We start from the raw sequence: 15,481 nt of genomic DNA on the forward strand, positions 1-15,481 counted from the left end.
TTGGGGGTGGTGGTGGGGGGGCATGTTGCTCATACACAGTGCATTCGGAAAGCATTCAGACCCCTTGACTTTTGACACAGTTTGTTACATTGCAGTCTTATTCTAAAATGTATTCAATATTTGTTACCCCTCGTCAATCTACACACAATGCCTCACAATTACAAATCAAAAACTGAAATATCAAATTTACATAAGTATTCAGACCCTTTACTCAGTACTTTGTTGAAGCAGCTTTGGCAACGATTACAGCCTCAAGTCTTCTTGGGTATGACGCTACAAGCTTGGCACACCTGTATTTGGGGAGTTTCTCCTGTTCTTTTCTGCAGATCCTCTCAAGCTCTGTCAGGGTGGATGGGGAGCATCGCTGCACACCTATTTTCAGGTCTCTCCAGAGATGTTCGATCAGGATCAAGACTGGGCTCTGGATGGACCTCTCAAGGACATTCATAGACTTATCCCGAAGCCACTCCTGCGTTGTCTTTGCTGTGTGCTTAAGGTCGTTGTCCTGTTGGAAGGTGAACCTTCACCCCAGTCTGAGGTCCTAAGCGCTCTGTAGCAGATCTCTCAATACTTTGCTCCGTTCATCATTCCCTCGATCCTGACTAGTCTCCCAGTCCCTGCCACTGAAAAACATCCCACAGCATGATATTGCCACCACCATGCTTCACTGTAGGGTTGGAGCCAGGTTTCCTCCAGACGTGACGCTTGGCATTCAGGCCAAATAGTTAAATCTTGGATTGATCAGACTAGAGAATCGTATTTCTCATGGTCTGAGAGTCCTTTAAGAGCATTTTGGCAAACTACAGGTGGGCTGTCATGTGCATTTGACTGAGGAGTTGCTTCTGTCTGGCCACTCTACCATAAAGGCCGGATTGTTGGAGTGCTGCATATATGGTTGTACTTCTCTGATAGGGAATCATCTCTGGTGAATCTTTGGGCTTCCTCATGTCATGTTCATGTTGTTAATGATGATGTGAAGAAGAAGAAGAAGTTTTAAGGTTTGAGATGTCACAGCAATGTTAAACTGTCTTTTTTGGGCGGAAAAGTTGGAGCGGTCCTGCATCGAATTAATCAATAATCTTATCCCATTACTCCAGCAGCCAGTCCGGCCCATTTACAGCCAGAGAGAAGAGAGAAAAGAGAAATTCAGTACATTTCCCTCACAACAAGCAGATGCTGAATGACTGTGAGCAGCATACTTAAAGGCCAAAGCACACACACAGGAGAACAGACATACCATAGACCGCCCATACCTCTGAATAGGAAAGAGTGGAATGAGCTCATAGTCATATGGTACTGCATGATGGTTCATATTGCAACAATGCAAAGGCTAGGAAACACAATGAGTGAGACTAGGAATAACGATGTGTACTTATGGTTAAATGAAGACAGTGAGACATTTCATACTGGTGTGTTGCTGTCTAGCAGTGAAATAAGATTTCTAGCAGAAGATGTTTTACCTATGGCCTCCTACTGTGGGCTATGTCAATGTTTTGGTGCTGTCAAGCATGCAACTTTCAAGTGACTTAATACATGACCTTAATCCAGTTTAGGAGATGAATCCAGCCTTTAATCAAATATTCCCATAATGATTCCTCATGTATACATGAATCACTGCCCTTACCCAATAACAGCTCTCTGTGGCTCCTGAGTGGTGCAGTGGCCTAGGCATTGCATCTCAGAGCAAAGAGGAGTCACTACAGTCTGTGGTTCAAATCCAGGCTGTAGCACATCTGGCTGTGTTCAGCTGGCACACAATTGGCCCAGCATTGTTTGGGTGGGTACGCCGTCCAAAAAATACACATTTTTTCTTAACTGGCTTGCCTAGTTAAATAAAGGTTACATTTGGCCCTGACCAATATAAAGACAAGAAAGAGACTGTAAGTGTGTCTGTGTGAGGATTCAGGTCTAAATGGCCTGTATGAAAGTGGCAAAGCTGACACTGGAGTTCTCTCTGTTCCTCCCAAAGCTTATCAACATGGTTTCATTCATTCCTCTCTCTAGTCTAATAGTTTTCTCCAGGCACAGTGGCCTGGTTCACTGACCTGCTGTATGAAACCAATGAAATGCATCAGAAGTGTGACAATTGAAAGCAGCTCTACTTTGGAGACATTGTAAGGGAACATTTTATGTTCTGAAGACATAGCCTTGCATTGTACACAGTAGGCATCTCCTCTCACTCTATCTTGGTTCAGGTGACCGTGACCGCCTCCTCAGACCAGTTGGCAGAATACCCAGAATATGTTCTAGAAGTTAACTCTTAGAACTACCCATCCCGGATCCTGTATATTTGTCATCAGCAACGCTGAATAGCATAGTCAAAAAATATTACTAGAAAATATTCATATTCATGAAATCACAAGTGAAATATAGCGAAACACAGCTTAGCCATTTGTTAATCACCCTGTCGTCTCAGATTTTGAAATTATGCTTTACAGCGAAAGCAATACAAGTGTATGTGTAAGTTTATCGATAGCCTGGGATTGCATTATGTACACTTAGCATCAGGAAGCTTGGTCACGAAAATCAGAAAAGCAATCAAATTAACCGTTTACCTTTGATGATCTTCGGATGTTTTCACTCACGAGACTCCCAGTTAGACAGCAAATGTTCCTTTTGTTCCATAAAGATATTTTTTTATATCCAAATACCTCCGTTAGTTTGGTGCGTTATGCCCAGGAATCCACCGGAAATAGCGGTCACGACAACGCAGACAAAAAAATCCAAATGATATCCATAATGTCGACAGAAACATGGCAAACGTTTTTTTAATAATCAATCCTCAAGGTGTTTTTCAAATATCTATTCGATAATATATCAACCGCGACAGTTGGCTTTTCACTAGGACCGGGAGGAACAATGGCCGACTCTCTCATTTGTGCAAAAATCACTCTGAGATCCCCCACCTGACCACTTACATAATGTGGTCGTTCACGCTCATTCTTCAAAATAAAGGCCTGAAACTATGTCTAAAGGCTGTAGACACCTTAGGGAAGCCATAGAAAAAGGAATCTGGTTGATATCCCTTTCAATGGTCAATAGGGATGCATAGGAACACAGAGCTTTCAAAATAAGAGTCACTTCCTGATTGGATTTTTCTCAGGTTTTCGCCTGCAATATCAGTTCTGTTATACTCACAGACAATATTTTTACAGTTTTGGAATCTTTAGAGTGTTTTCTATCCTAAGCTGTCAATTATATGCATATTCTAGCATCTGGTCCTGAGAAATAGGCCGTTAACTTTGGGAACGTTATTTTTCCAAAAATAAAAATAGTGCCCCCTAGCTTCAAGAGGTTTTAAGATAGGAGACATTACACATTACTCAGTTTCTTGGGAAATGTAGCCTGCACGATAACAGCCAGTCACCAGCAGAGACAAGCACTATGAACCATGCCTATGTAGGTGTTTTGAAGGGACCACCCTGGCAGAGCTGGTAGCAGACTTTTAATTTGTACAAGCCTTACTTTCTCAGAACAAGAACAGACTGACTAGTTTAAGAAGTTCTTTGTCTCTGGCCATTTTGAGCCTGTAATCGAAACCCACAAATGCGGATCCTCCAGATACTCAACTAGTCTAAAGAAGGCCAGTTTTATTGCTTATTTAAATCAGCACAAGATTTTTCAGCTGTGCTAACATAATTGCAAAAGGGTTTTCTAATGAACAATTATCCTTTTAAAATTATAAACTTGGATTAGCTAACACAGCGTGCCATTGGAACATAGGAGTTATGGTTGCTAATAATGGGCCTCTGTACGCCTATGTAGATATTCCATACAAAAATCTGCCGTTTCCAGCTACAAAAGTAATTTAAAACATTTAACAATGTCTACACTGTATTTCTGATCAAGTTGATGTTTTTTTAATGGACAAAAATGTGCTTTTCTTTCAAAAACAAGGACATTTCTAAGTGACCCCAAACTTTTGAACGGTAGTGTATGTACATATATATATGTGTGTGTGTGTGTGTGTGTGTGTGTGTGTGTGTGTGTGTAGTGGCTTCTTCTGTGGTGTCCTCTCATGAACACCATTCTTGTTTAGTGTTTTGCTTATCGTAGACCTGTCAACAGAGATTTTAACATGTTCCAGAGATTTCTTTAAGTCTTTAGCTGAGACTCTAGGATTCTTCTTAACCTCATTGAGCATTCTATGCTATGCTCTTGCAGTCATCTTTCCCTTACGGCCACTCTTAGTTAGAGTAGCAACAGTCCTGAACCCTCTCCATCTATGGACAATTTGTCTTACCTTGGATAGATGAACACCAAGGCTTTTAGAGATACTTTCGTAACCATTTCCAGCTTTATACAAGTCAACAATACTTCATCTGAGATCTCTTTTGTTCGAGACATGATTCACATCAGGCAATGCTTCGTATGAATAGCAAACTCAAATTTTGTGAGTGTTTTTGTATAGGGCTTTGCAGCTCTAACCAATATCTCCAATCTCATCTCATTGATTGGACTCAAGGTTAGCTGACTCCTGACTCCAATTAGCTTTTGGAAAAGTCAATAGCCTAGGGGTTCACATACTTTTTCCAACCTACACTGTGAATGTTTAAATTATGTATTCAATATAGGCAAGAAAAATACACTTATTTGTGTGTTATTAGTTTAAGAACACTGTGTTTGTCTATTGTTGTGACTTAGATGAAGATCAGATCAAATTTCATGACCAATTATCATGCAGAATTCCAGGTAATTCTAAAGGGTTCACATACATTTTCTTGCCACTGTACAGTATATATATATATATACATATGTATATGTATATATGTATGTGTATATGTACAGCTGAAGTCAAGTTTAAATACACATAGGTTGGAGTCATTAAAACTCGTTTTTCAACCACTCCACAAATTTCTTGTAGTAATTTTTCCAACAATTGTTTACAGACAGATTATTTCACTTATAATTCACTGTATCACAATTCCTGAGGGTCAGAAGTTTACATACACTAAGTTGACTGTGCCTTTAAACAGCTTGAAAAATTCCAGAAAATGATGTCATGGCTTTAGAAGCTTCTGATAGGCTAATTGACATCATTTTAGTCAATTGGAGGTGTACCTGTGGATGTATTTCAAGGCCTACCTTCAAACTCAGTGCCTCATTGTTTGACATCATGGGAAAATCAAAAGAAATCAGCCAGGACCTCAGAAAATTATTTGTAGACCTCCACAAGTCTGGTTCATCCTTGGGAGCAATTTTCAAATGCCTGAAGATACCATGCTCATCTGTACAAACAATAGTATGCAAGTATAAACACCATGGGACCACACAGCCATCATACCGCTCAGGGAGGAGACGCGTTCTGTCTCCTAGAGATGAACGTACTTTGGTGCGAAAAGTGCAAATCAATCCCAGAACAACAGCAAAGGACCTTGTGAAGATGCTGGAGGAAACAGGTACAAAAGTATCTATATCCACAGTAATACGAGTCCTATATCGACATAACCTGAAAGGCCGCTCAGCAAGGAAGAAGCCACTGCTCCAAAACCGCCATAAAAAAGCCAGACTACAGTTTGCAACTGCACATGGAGACGAAGATTGTACTTCTTGGAGAAATGTCCTCTGGTCTGATGAAACAAAAATATAACATTTTGGCCATTATGACCATTGTTATGTTTGGAGGAAAAAGGGGGAAGCTTGCAAGCCGAAGAACACCATCCCATCTGTGAAGCACGGGGGTGGCAGCATCATGGTATAGCTTGGAAGTTTAAGCTTGATGGGCCTTCCAAGTGGACAATGATCCCAAGCACACTTCCAAATTTGTGGCAAAATGGCTTAAGGACAACAAAGTCAAGGTATTAGAGTGACCATCACAAAGCCCTGACCTCAATCCTATAGAACATTTGTGGGCAGAACTGAAAAAGTGTGTGCGAGCAAGGAGGCCTAGAAACCTGACTCAGTTACACCAGCTCTGTCAGGAGGAATGGGCCAAAATTCACCCAACTTATTGTGGGAAGCTTGTGGAAGACTGTCTGATGTGTAGCCTAACGTGTGCAATGATATGCCAAATAGGTGATTAGAATAAGCCGCCTCAATATTTGCAGCCATAAGTTGTAATATCTCTCGTAGCTGATCTGTCATCAGTATTGCAAAATAATTCCAATGTTAAAGAAATATTTGAATGGAGAAAGTGTACGTTGGAGGTGGCAGGTAGCCTAGTGGTTAGAGTGTTGGACTTGTAACCGAAAAGTTGCAAGATCAAATCCCTGAGCTAACAAGGTAAAAAAAAACTGTTGCTCTGCCCCTGAACAAGGCAGTTAACCCACTGTTCCTAGGCTGTCATTGAAAATAAGAATTTGTTCTTAACTGACTTGCCTAGTTAAATCTGAGAGCAGCACTTTCTTTCGGTCCTATCAGTATTGACACATGCTACAACAACGCAGTTAGAGTCCGTTACTTTTGCTTGGAAAAGCATGTTCCATCATCGCCCATGGTAGGAAAGATGTATCATTAAAACACTTCCACTGTACTTTCCTCCATAGTAGCAAGACGCCCGCACTAGTACCCAACGAACCCAAAGGCTCTTTTAAGGGACACATAATAAATGAAAATAAGCACACACCGTGCGTGTGTGCGCCAGTGTGTGTGTGTGTCCATTCAAAAAAGAGAATGGTCAAAATGTCCCCTCCGGTAGGAAAACCAGGGATCTTCAAATCCCAGGGTGGTGACGCTGACTGTTTCACTAAGAACTCTGTTAGATGTATGTCAACTCGACACTCTCTATTTAAATAGAGTCTGGTGATGACAGCTTTCACTCCAAAAGGTTTTTGTTGTTCATTAAAAAAAAAAGTCTAAAACAGTTGACGTGTTAAAAATGGATCCCCATTAGCTACTGCCAAGGCAGCAGTTACTCTTCCTGGGGTCCAGCTAAATTAAGGCAGTTATACAATTGTAAAAACATTACAATACATTCACAGATGTGTGTTTCTTCACAGTCCCTGCTGTTCCATAAGGTGTATTTTTATCTGTTTTTTAAATAACATTTTACTGCTTGCATCAGTTACTTGATGTGGAAGAGTTCCATGTAGTCATGGCTCTATGTAGTACTGTGCACCTCTAAAAGTCTGTTCTGGACTTGGGGACTGTGAAGAGACCTCTTGTGTCATGTCTTGTGGGGTGTGCATGGGTGTCCGAGCTGTGCACCAGTAGTTCAAACAGACAGCTCGGTGCATTCAACATGTCAACACCTCTCATAAATACAAGTAGTGATGAAGTCAATTTTCCTAAGTCCCTTTTTGTGGCACCTGACCACACGACTGAAGAGCAGTCCAGGTAGGACAAAACTAGGGCAAATAGATCCTGCCTTTTTGATAGTGCTGTTGAGAAGGTAGAGCAGCGCTTTATTATGTACAGACTTCTTCCCATCTGGCCTACTGTTGTAACAATATGTTTTGACCATGACAGTTGCTCAACATGCTCCATTTCCACATGATTTATTACAATATTTAGTTGAGGTTTAGGGTTGAGTGAATGATTTGACCCAAATACAATGCTTTTAGTTTTAGAAATATTTAGGACTAACTTATTCCTTGCCATCCACTCTGAAACAAACTGCATCGCTTTGTTAAGTGTTGCAGTCATTTCAGTCTTTTTTTAGCTGATGACTCACTGCAGTTACTTAAAGCTTGAAAAAAGTAATGGTCCTAGACAGCTGCCCTGGGAAATTCCTGATTCTACCTGGATTATGTTGGAGAGGTTTCCATTAAAAAACACTCTGTGTTCTGTTAGGCAGGGAACTCTTTATCCACAATATATGTCACGTTCTGACCTTTATTTCCTTGTTTTGTCTTTATTTAGTATGGTCAGGGCGTGAGTTGGGGTGGGCAGTCTGTGTGTTTTTCTATGTTGGGGTTTTGAGTTCAGACTAGTATGGTTCTCAATCAGAGGCAGGTGCCGTTAGTTGTCTCTGATTGAGAATCATACTTAGGTAGCCCGGGTTTCACTTTTGAGTTGTGGGTGTTTGTTTCCGTGTCAGTGTCAGCCACACAGTACTGTTTCGGTTTCTTTCGTTTCACATTTATTGTTTTGTAGTGTTCAGTTTATGTCTTTAAAAAAACATTATGGACACTTACCACGCTGCGCATTGGTCCTCCGATCCTTCAGAAGAGGAGGCAGAATGCCGTTACAATATAGCAGGGAGTGTAAAGCCATAAAACATACGTTTTTCCAGCAGCAGTCTATCAAAAACCTCAATGAAGTAAATTTCTCTCAGCCAATCATCAGTCATTTGTGTAAGTGCTGTGCTTGTTGAATGACCTTCCTACAAGTGTGCTGAAAGTCTGTTGTCAATTTGTTTCCTGTAAAATACCATTGTATCTGGTCAAACACTATTTTTTCCAAAAGTTGGTAACAGGCTGATTGGTCAGCTAATTGAGCCAGTAAAAGGGGTTTTACTATTCTTAGGTTGCGGAATTATTTTTGCTTCCCTCCAGGTCTGGGGGCACACACTTTCTAGTAGGCTTAAATTGAAAATATGGCAAATAGGAGTGGCAATATCATTCGCTATTATCCTCAGTAATTTTCCATCCAAGTTGTCAGACCCCAGTGGCTTGTCATTGCTGATAGACAACAATCATGTTTTCATCTCTTCCACACTCAGTTTACGGAATTCAAAATTACAATGCTTGTCTATTTATAATTTGGTCAGATATACTTGGATATGTAGTGCCAACATTTGTTCATTGCATTTCATGCCTAAGTTTGCTAATATTGCCAATGAAAAATCATTAAAGTAGTTGGCAATATCAGTCGGTTTTCTGATAAATGAGCCATCTGATTCAATGAATGATTGAGCTGAGTTAGCCTTTTTTCCCCAAATGTCATTTAAAAAGCTCCAAAGCTTTCAACTATTAGTCTTTATGTCATTTATCTTTGGTTGAGTGTAGTGTCTTCATTTTATTCAGTTTAGTCACATGAGTTCTCAATTTGCAATACGTTTGTCAATTTGCCATTCCTTTTGCATCATCCCTCAACCATAACATTTTTCAATTCCCCATCAATCCACAATAGTTTAATAGTTTTCATAGTCATTTTCTTAATGAGTGCATTGCTTATTAGTAACTGGAATAAGCAATTTTATAAATGTGTCAAGTGCAGTGTCTGTTTGCTCCTCATTACACATCACGGACCAACAAATATTCTTTACAGCAACAACATAGGAATCTCTAAAAACGTATTGTATGACCTCTTATACACTATACTGGGCCCAGCCTTTGGAACTTTGATTTTCCTAGATATGGCTACTATATTGTGATCACTACATCCGATGGATCTGGATACTGCTCTCAAGCTAATTTCTGCAGCATTAGTCAAGATGTGATCAATACATGATGATGATTTCATTCCTGTGCTGTTTGTAACTTCCCTGGTAGCTTGACTGATAACCTGAACTAGGTTACAGGCACTGGTTACAGTTTATATGTTTTCTTGAGTGAGCAGCTTAATGAAAGCTAGTCAATATTTAATTCAACCAGAAAGTATACCACTCTGTTGATATCACACACATTATCAAGAATTTCACACATGTTATCCAAATACTTACTGTTAGCACTTGGTAGTCTATAGCAGCTTCTCACAAGAATGGGCTTTAGGTGTGGCAGATGAACCTGTAGCCATAATACTCCAACAGTATTTAACATGGGATCATGCCATTTTCATTTGACTGCGCACGTCACGCAAGAAAGCAATGATCATTATGATGTTGTTGTAGTTTTACCTGGATGCTTCGTGTGCAACTTGCACCCCTGATACTTTTCACTTGTGGATAGAGACTTCTGGTTTTCAGGAACACATTGAAAAGTAACCTGACACAGTGTCAATAGTTCAGCATACATTTGGATTATAATGACAAGAAGAAAATGTAATTGACAGAGGAAGGAATGAACTGAATTAATGCATAAGGTAAGGACTAGAATTTGCTCTGGATCTTCTAACAGCAATGCGTCTGTCTGGTGTGTGCATGTATTATAATTAGCAGTGTGGCAGTTTCCCCAAATGCCCAAAGTTTGGTGTATCTAACGTTAACTGGCTATAATAGCAGCCAAGGATGTTCGCTAGCTTCTTTGTTTGTGCTCTGATTACGCACAAGTGTGCAGGTCAGCAGTTTGCACAGATAACTGTCTTCAGCCATCTGAAAACATTCCATAGCGAAATATACCTAGCTAGCTAGCTGGCTAGTTATTTTATTTTGCTTCTCATCCAACTGGCGTTGAGCAGCAACCAAGTTGCTCAAGTGGTTTTAGAACTTTGAGATTCATCTGAAAAGGTAGCAGCACATTCTTGTTTTTTATTGGGCAGAAATGTACACGTGAGAGTCATACATTGTGAATATCATACGTTCAATAAACTCAAATTCAAACAAACCAAATGAAACGCATCCAGTCTAATGGACACTGTTGCTTCGTTTTAATCCGATGTCTACATTTTTGCTAGGTTTGGACAGAAAATAATTTGGGCGACCCTAATGCTAATGGCCTCGTCAAAAAAAAAACACCTTAGTGGTTCTCGGTAATGGCCGCACAATCATGACAAGAGGCGGGGAGTGTGTTATGTACCTCCAAGTTGATTTGCTAATTCTCATCGACATTGGTGTCATATTGGCTGAGATATGATGGTATTTAACATTGAGCTTCAACCAATCCATACTATAGCGACTATAGTGATGCCTAGAGCTGAAAGAGAATTTTATGTACTGTTAGATATTTCAAGGTCCCCCAGGCCCAGCTGCATCCATCCTTTCAAACATGAATGCTGAATGTATGTCATTACATGTATCACGTTTCAGGTAAGACCCAGTTGCAGACAGCGTTAATAACAACAGCTTATTAATCCAACAGGGGCAGGAAAAAGGAAGGTCAAGGGCAGGCAGGGGTCAGTAATCCAGATAGGTGGGGCAACGGTACAGGACGGCAGGCAGGCTCAGGTTCATCAGAGGTCAGTAGTCCAGATAGGTGGGGCAAAGGTACAGGATGGCAGGCAGGCTGGCTGAGGGTCAGGGAAGGCAGAAAAGGTCAAAACCGGGAAAACTAGAAAACAGAAATAATCAAGAGACAGGAACAGAAGGAAAACGCTGGTAGGCTTGACGAAACAAAACGAACTGGCACCAGACAAACAGAGAACACAGGTATAAATACACAGGGGATAATGGGAAGATGGGTGATACCTGGAGGGGGTTGAGACAAGGACAGGTGAAACAAATCAAGTTGTGACAACATGTGCACACTCAGTCAATGTATTGAATATGCAGGTTATCATTTCAGTGGTGGATGCCGATTCTCCAGCCCATGTAAATGTAATTAGAATATGGGTGATCTAGTGTCACCCAGTAAAATAGTTTTACCTGAACTGGCTGCATAGCAACGGGGGCTGGTCATGTGAATCAGCCAGAGTTGTTTTTATTAGGCACCAAACGGAAGACAAGACTGAAACAGCGAGCAGGGAGTGACTATCTGGACTTGTCCAACAGGAACCACTTGTTTACATTTTTAAACGGTTTGCTAAAGTGTGCCCTAATGACTAAAACGCTGGTCTAGAACAAAGGGTGATGTATGAGAATTCATCCTGCTTCATATCAACCTATTCACAGTCCAGTTCATACTCAATAAGCATCTAAGACCATACTCATCAAATGCTCTTCATTTTCCAATAAAACATAACAATAATTGTGGAAAAGCTCCCTCAAAATATTTTAGTGATGAACATTTGACCATCTTATTGTTATGTTGGGAGATAATAGTTGGGAGTAAATAGTTTTCATTGCCCATGAAGTAATTTATTCATATGAAGGTGATTTTTACATGGACCATCCAGACCCACAGAGGGCGTTGTTCTGCCTTGGCACTACATTGTTCATCATGACAATAATAATGGCAGCACAGTGTGAGAGGTTCTTCCTGGAGAGTCATCCATCTACAGAGGTGCAGGTTATAAGAATGCCCTTTTTACCCCGAATGAATGGAAGTGGACCTCGTTAACACAATGTTTTCACACCCAAGACTGTTTCCCTGTTTTATAGTCCATTCACACGTCCCATGAAACATATTCTTCATCCAAATGGAACAGCTGGAGCAATAACAGCAATAACAGGTCTCTTGCCCCCATGCATCATCAGTGTGTTTGTGCCTCAACACAAAATACAGTCTCGGCCGCTTTTTTCATTCCCTGGCTCTCTTGTTCTCTCACCCCTCCCTATTTTCCTCTCGGCAGTCTGTCTCTTTCTCTCTCTCTCTCAGCAGTCACTGCAAGGACACAAATGAGATGAGCCCTGGAATGTCCCCACACTGCATGCCATGGAGGATGACAGATACATGGGAAATGTGGGTATGTCTGTTCCGTACTTGTATCTCTTACTTTTGTTTTTTGTTGCATATTTGCGTTTTTCAACACACACGCGCACACACACACACACATCTACTTTAGGCTATTCCATTCCATTGCCCAATTGCTCAACAGCAAGGGAGTCCTGCCTCTTGATAGCAGGGTAGGGGCCGTGCAGGCTTTTATATCCTCCACCAAGCCAGGCAAGTGATGATGCTGCTGAGGACTTGTGGGCATGTGTGTATGTCTATCTCTCTCTCTCACACACACACGCGCGCACGCAAACAGAGAAGGAGAGAGAGAGACTCCTCCCCTCTCTCTTCCCAACCCAGCACCAGGGTCCAGCCTGAGTTTTTAGATTGTCACAGCTGGGGGCAACTGATTTGCCACCCTCCCCTCCTCCCTCCATCCTTCCATTCAGGCCTGTCCCACATCAAAAGCCAGCTGTGAGGCTGCAATCAAACATGCTCCTGCAGTGAGGGCCTCTTGGGGAGCACTGATGCCCAGGAATGAGCTAATGTGCTCCAATAATGAAGCACGGGTAAATCTGGGAAATAAACCAGTTTTCTGCATCAGTTAGGTTTGGGTCTGCCTGGTATCTTAACCCATACCGTTCACACTGGATATACCTCAAAATGTAAACCGAACTAGTTGAGAACGCTATTCCACATCCCAGAGAAGGAAGGTAATATTTGATTATTTTGTCTCAACTATGGTATAATTCTGGAGATTCCCCAGGGCAGGACAAATTTCAGTAGTATACAGGCATGCACTCTGTCATGCATGTAATATCATGCAATATTTTTTTTCAGCAGGAAGGTAATACTGTAGTATAATGAAGTGGTCAAATCTCTAGTGTACAGTGTGCATGTAGGCTACCTACTTATACACATGCATGCAATCATACATACAGTTGAAGTCGGAAGTTTACATACACCTTAGCCAAATACAGTTAAACTCAGTTTTTCACAATTCCTGACATTTAAACCTAGTAAAAATTCCCTGTCTTAGGTCAGTCAGGATCACCACTTAATTTTAAGAATGTCACGTTCTGACCTCAGTTTCTCTTTATGTCTTTGTGTTAGGTTGGTCAGGGCGTGAGTTGGGGTGGGTAGTCTATGTTCTTTTTTCAATGTCTTGGCCTGGTATGGTTCTCAATCAGGGACAGCTATCTATCGTTGTCTCTGATTGAGAACCCTACTTAGGTACCCTTTTCCCCCACCTGTTTTGTGAGAAGTTAACTTTGTCTTTGTTCAGGGCACATAGCCCAAAGCTTCACGGTTTGTCTTTGTTCAGGGCACATAGCCCAAAGCTTCACGGTTTGTCTTTGTTCAGGGCACATAGCCCAAAGTTTCACGGTTTGTTTTTTGTTCTTCGTTTTGTCGGTGTCATTTTTGAATAAAGAAAAAATGTACGCTTACCATGCTGCACCTTGGTCCAGTCCTTCAGCCAGCCGTGACAAAGAATGTGAAATGTCAGAGTAATAGTAGAGAGAATGATTTATTTCATTTTTTATTTCTTTCATCACATTCCCAGTGGGTCAGGAGTTTACATACACTCAATTAGTATTTGGTAGCATTGCCTTTAAATTATTTAACTTGGGTCAAACGTTTTGGGTAGCCTTCCACAAGCTTCCCACAATAAGTTGGGTGAATTTTGGCCCATTACTCCTGACAGAGCTGGTGTAACTGAGTCAGGTTTGTAGGCCTTCTTGCTCGCACACGCTTTTTCAGTTCTGTCCACAAATGTTCTATGTGATTGAGGTCATAGCTTTGTGATGGCCACTCCAATATCTTGACTTTGTTGTCCTTAACCCATTTTGCCACAACTTTGGAAGTATGCTTGGGGTCATTGTCCATTTGGAAGACCAATTTGCGAACAAGCTTTAACTTCCTGACATGTCTTGATGTTGTTTCAATATATCCACATAGTTTTCCTACCTCATGATGCCATCTGTTTTGTGAAGTGCACCAGTCCCTCCTGCAGCAAAGCACCCCCACAACATGAAGCTACCACCACCGTGCTTCACAGTTGGGAGGGTGTTCTTCGGCTTGCAAGCCTCCCCTTTTTTCCTCCAAACATAACGATGGTCATTATGGCCAAACAGTTCTATTTTTGTTTCATCAGACCAGAGAACATTTCTCCAAAAAGTACGATCTTTGTCCCCATGTGCAGTTGCAAACCATAGTCTGGCTTTTTTATGGCGGTTTTGGAGCAGTGGCTTCTTCCTTGCTGAGCGGCCATTCAGGTTATGTCAATATAGGACTTGTTTTACTGTGAATATAGATACTTTTGTACTTCTTTCCTCCAGCATCTTCACAATGTCCTTTGCTGTTGTTCTGGGATTGATTTGCACTTTTCGCACCAAAGTATGTTCATCTCTAGGAGACAGAACACTTCTCCTTACTGAACGCTATGAAGGCTGCGTGGTCCCATGGTGTTTATACTTGCATACTATTATTTGTACAGATGAACGTGGTACCTTCAGGCATTTGGAAATTACTCCGAAGGATGAACCAGACTTGTGGAGGTCTACAGTTTTTTGGCTTGTTTTCTTTTGATTTTCCCATGATGTCAAGCAAAGAGGCACTGAGTTTGAAGGTAGGCCTTGAAATACCACGACAGGTACACCTCCAATTGACTCAAATTATGTCAATTAGCCCATCAGAAGCTTCTAAAGCCATGAAATAATTTTCTGGAATTTTTCAAGCTGTTTAAAGGCAGAGTCAACTTGTCACCAAGTGTATGTTAACTTCTGACCCACTGGAATTGTGATACAGTGAATTATATGTGAAATAATCTGTCTGTAAACAATTTTTGGAAAAATTACTTGTGTCATGCACAAAGTAGATGTCCTAACCAACTTGCCAAAACTATAGTTTGTTAACAAGAAATGTGTGGAGTGGCTGAAAAACAAGTTTTAATGACTCCAACCTAAGTGTATGTAAACTTCCGACTTCAACTGTACATACATACATACATACAGGCACAATATCTCTTGAGACAACACCCACATGAGTATGACACACACAACATCAACCCATGTAGCTATGTAACACTGCAGGGTACAGTATTCTGCACTACCATGATACATTTTCCATTTGTTATTCCCCCTCCCCCATCCACCACACAGTTGCCATCTATGCCCTACTTTAAAGTGCAG

The sequence above is a fragment of the Oncorhynchus tshawytscha genome, linkage group LG17, assembly GCF_018296145.1.
Source record: "Oncorhynchus tshawytscha isolate Ot180627B linkage group LG17, Otsh_v2.0, whole genome shotgun sequence".
NCBI classification, from domain to species: Eukaryota; Metazoa; Chordata; class Actinopteri; order Salmoniformes; family Salmonidae; genus Oncorhynchus; species Oncorhynchus tshawytscha.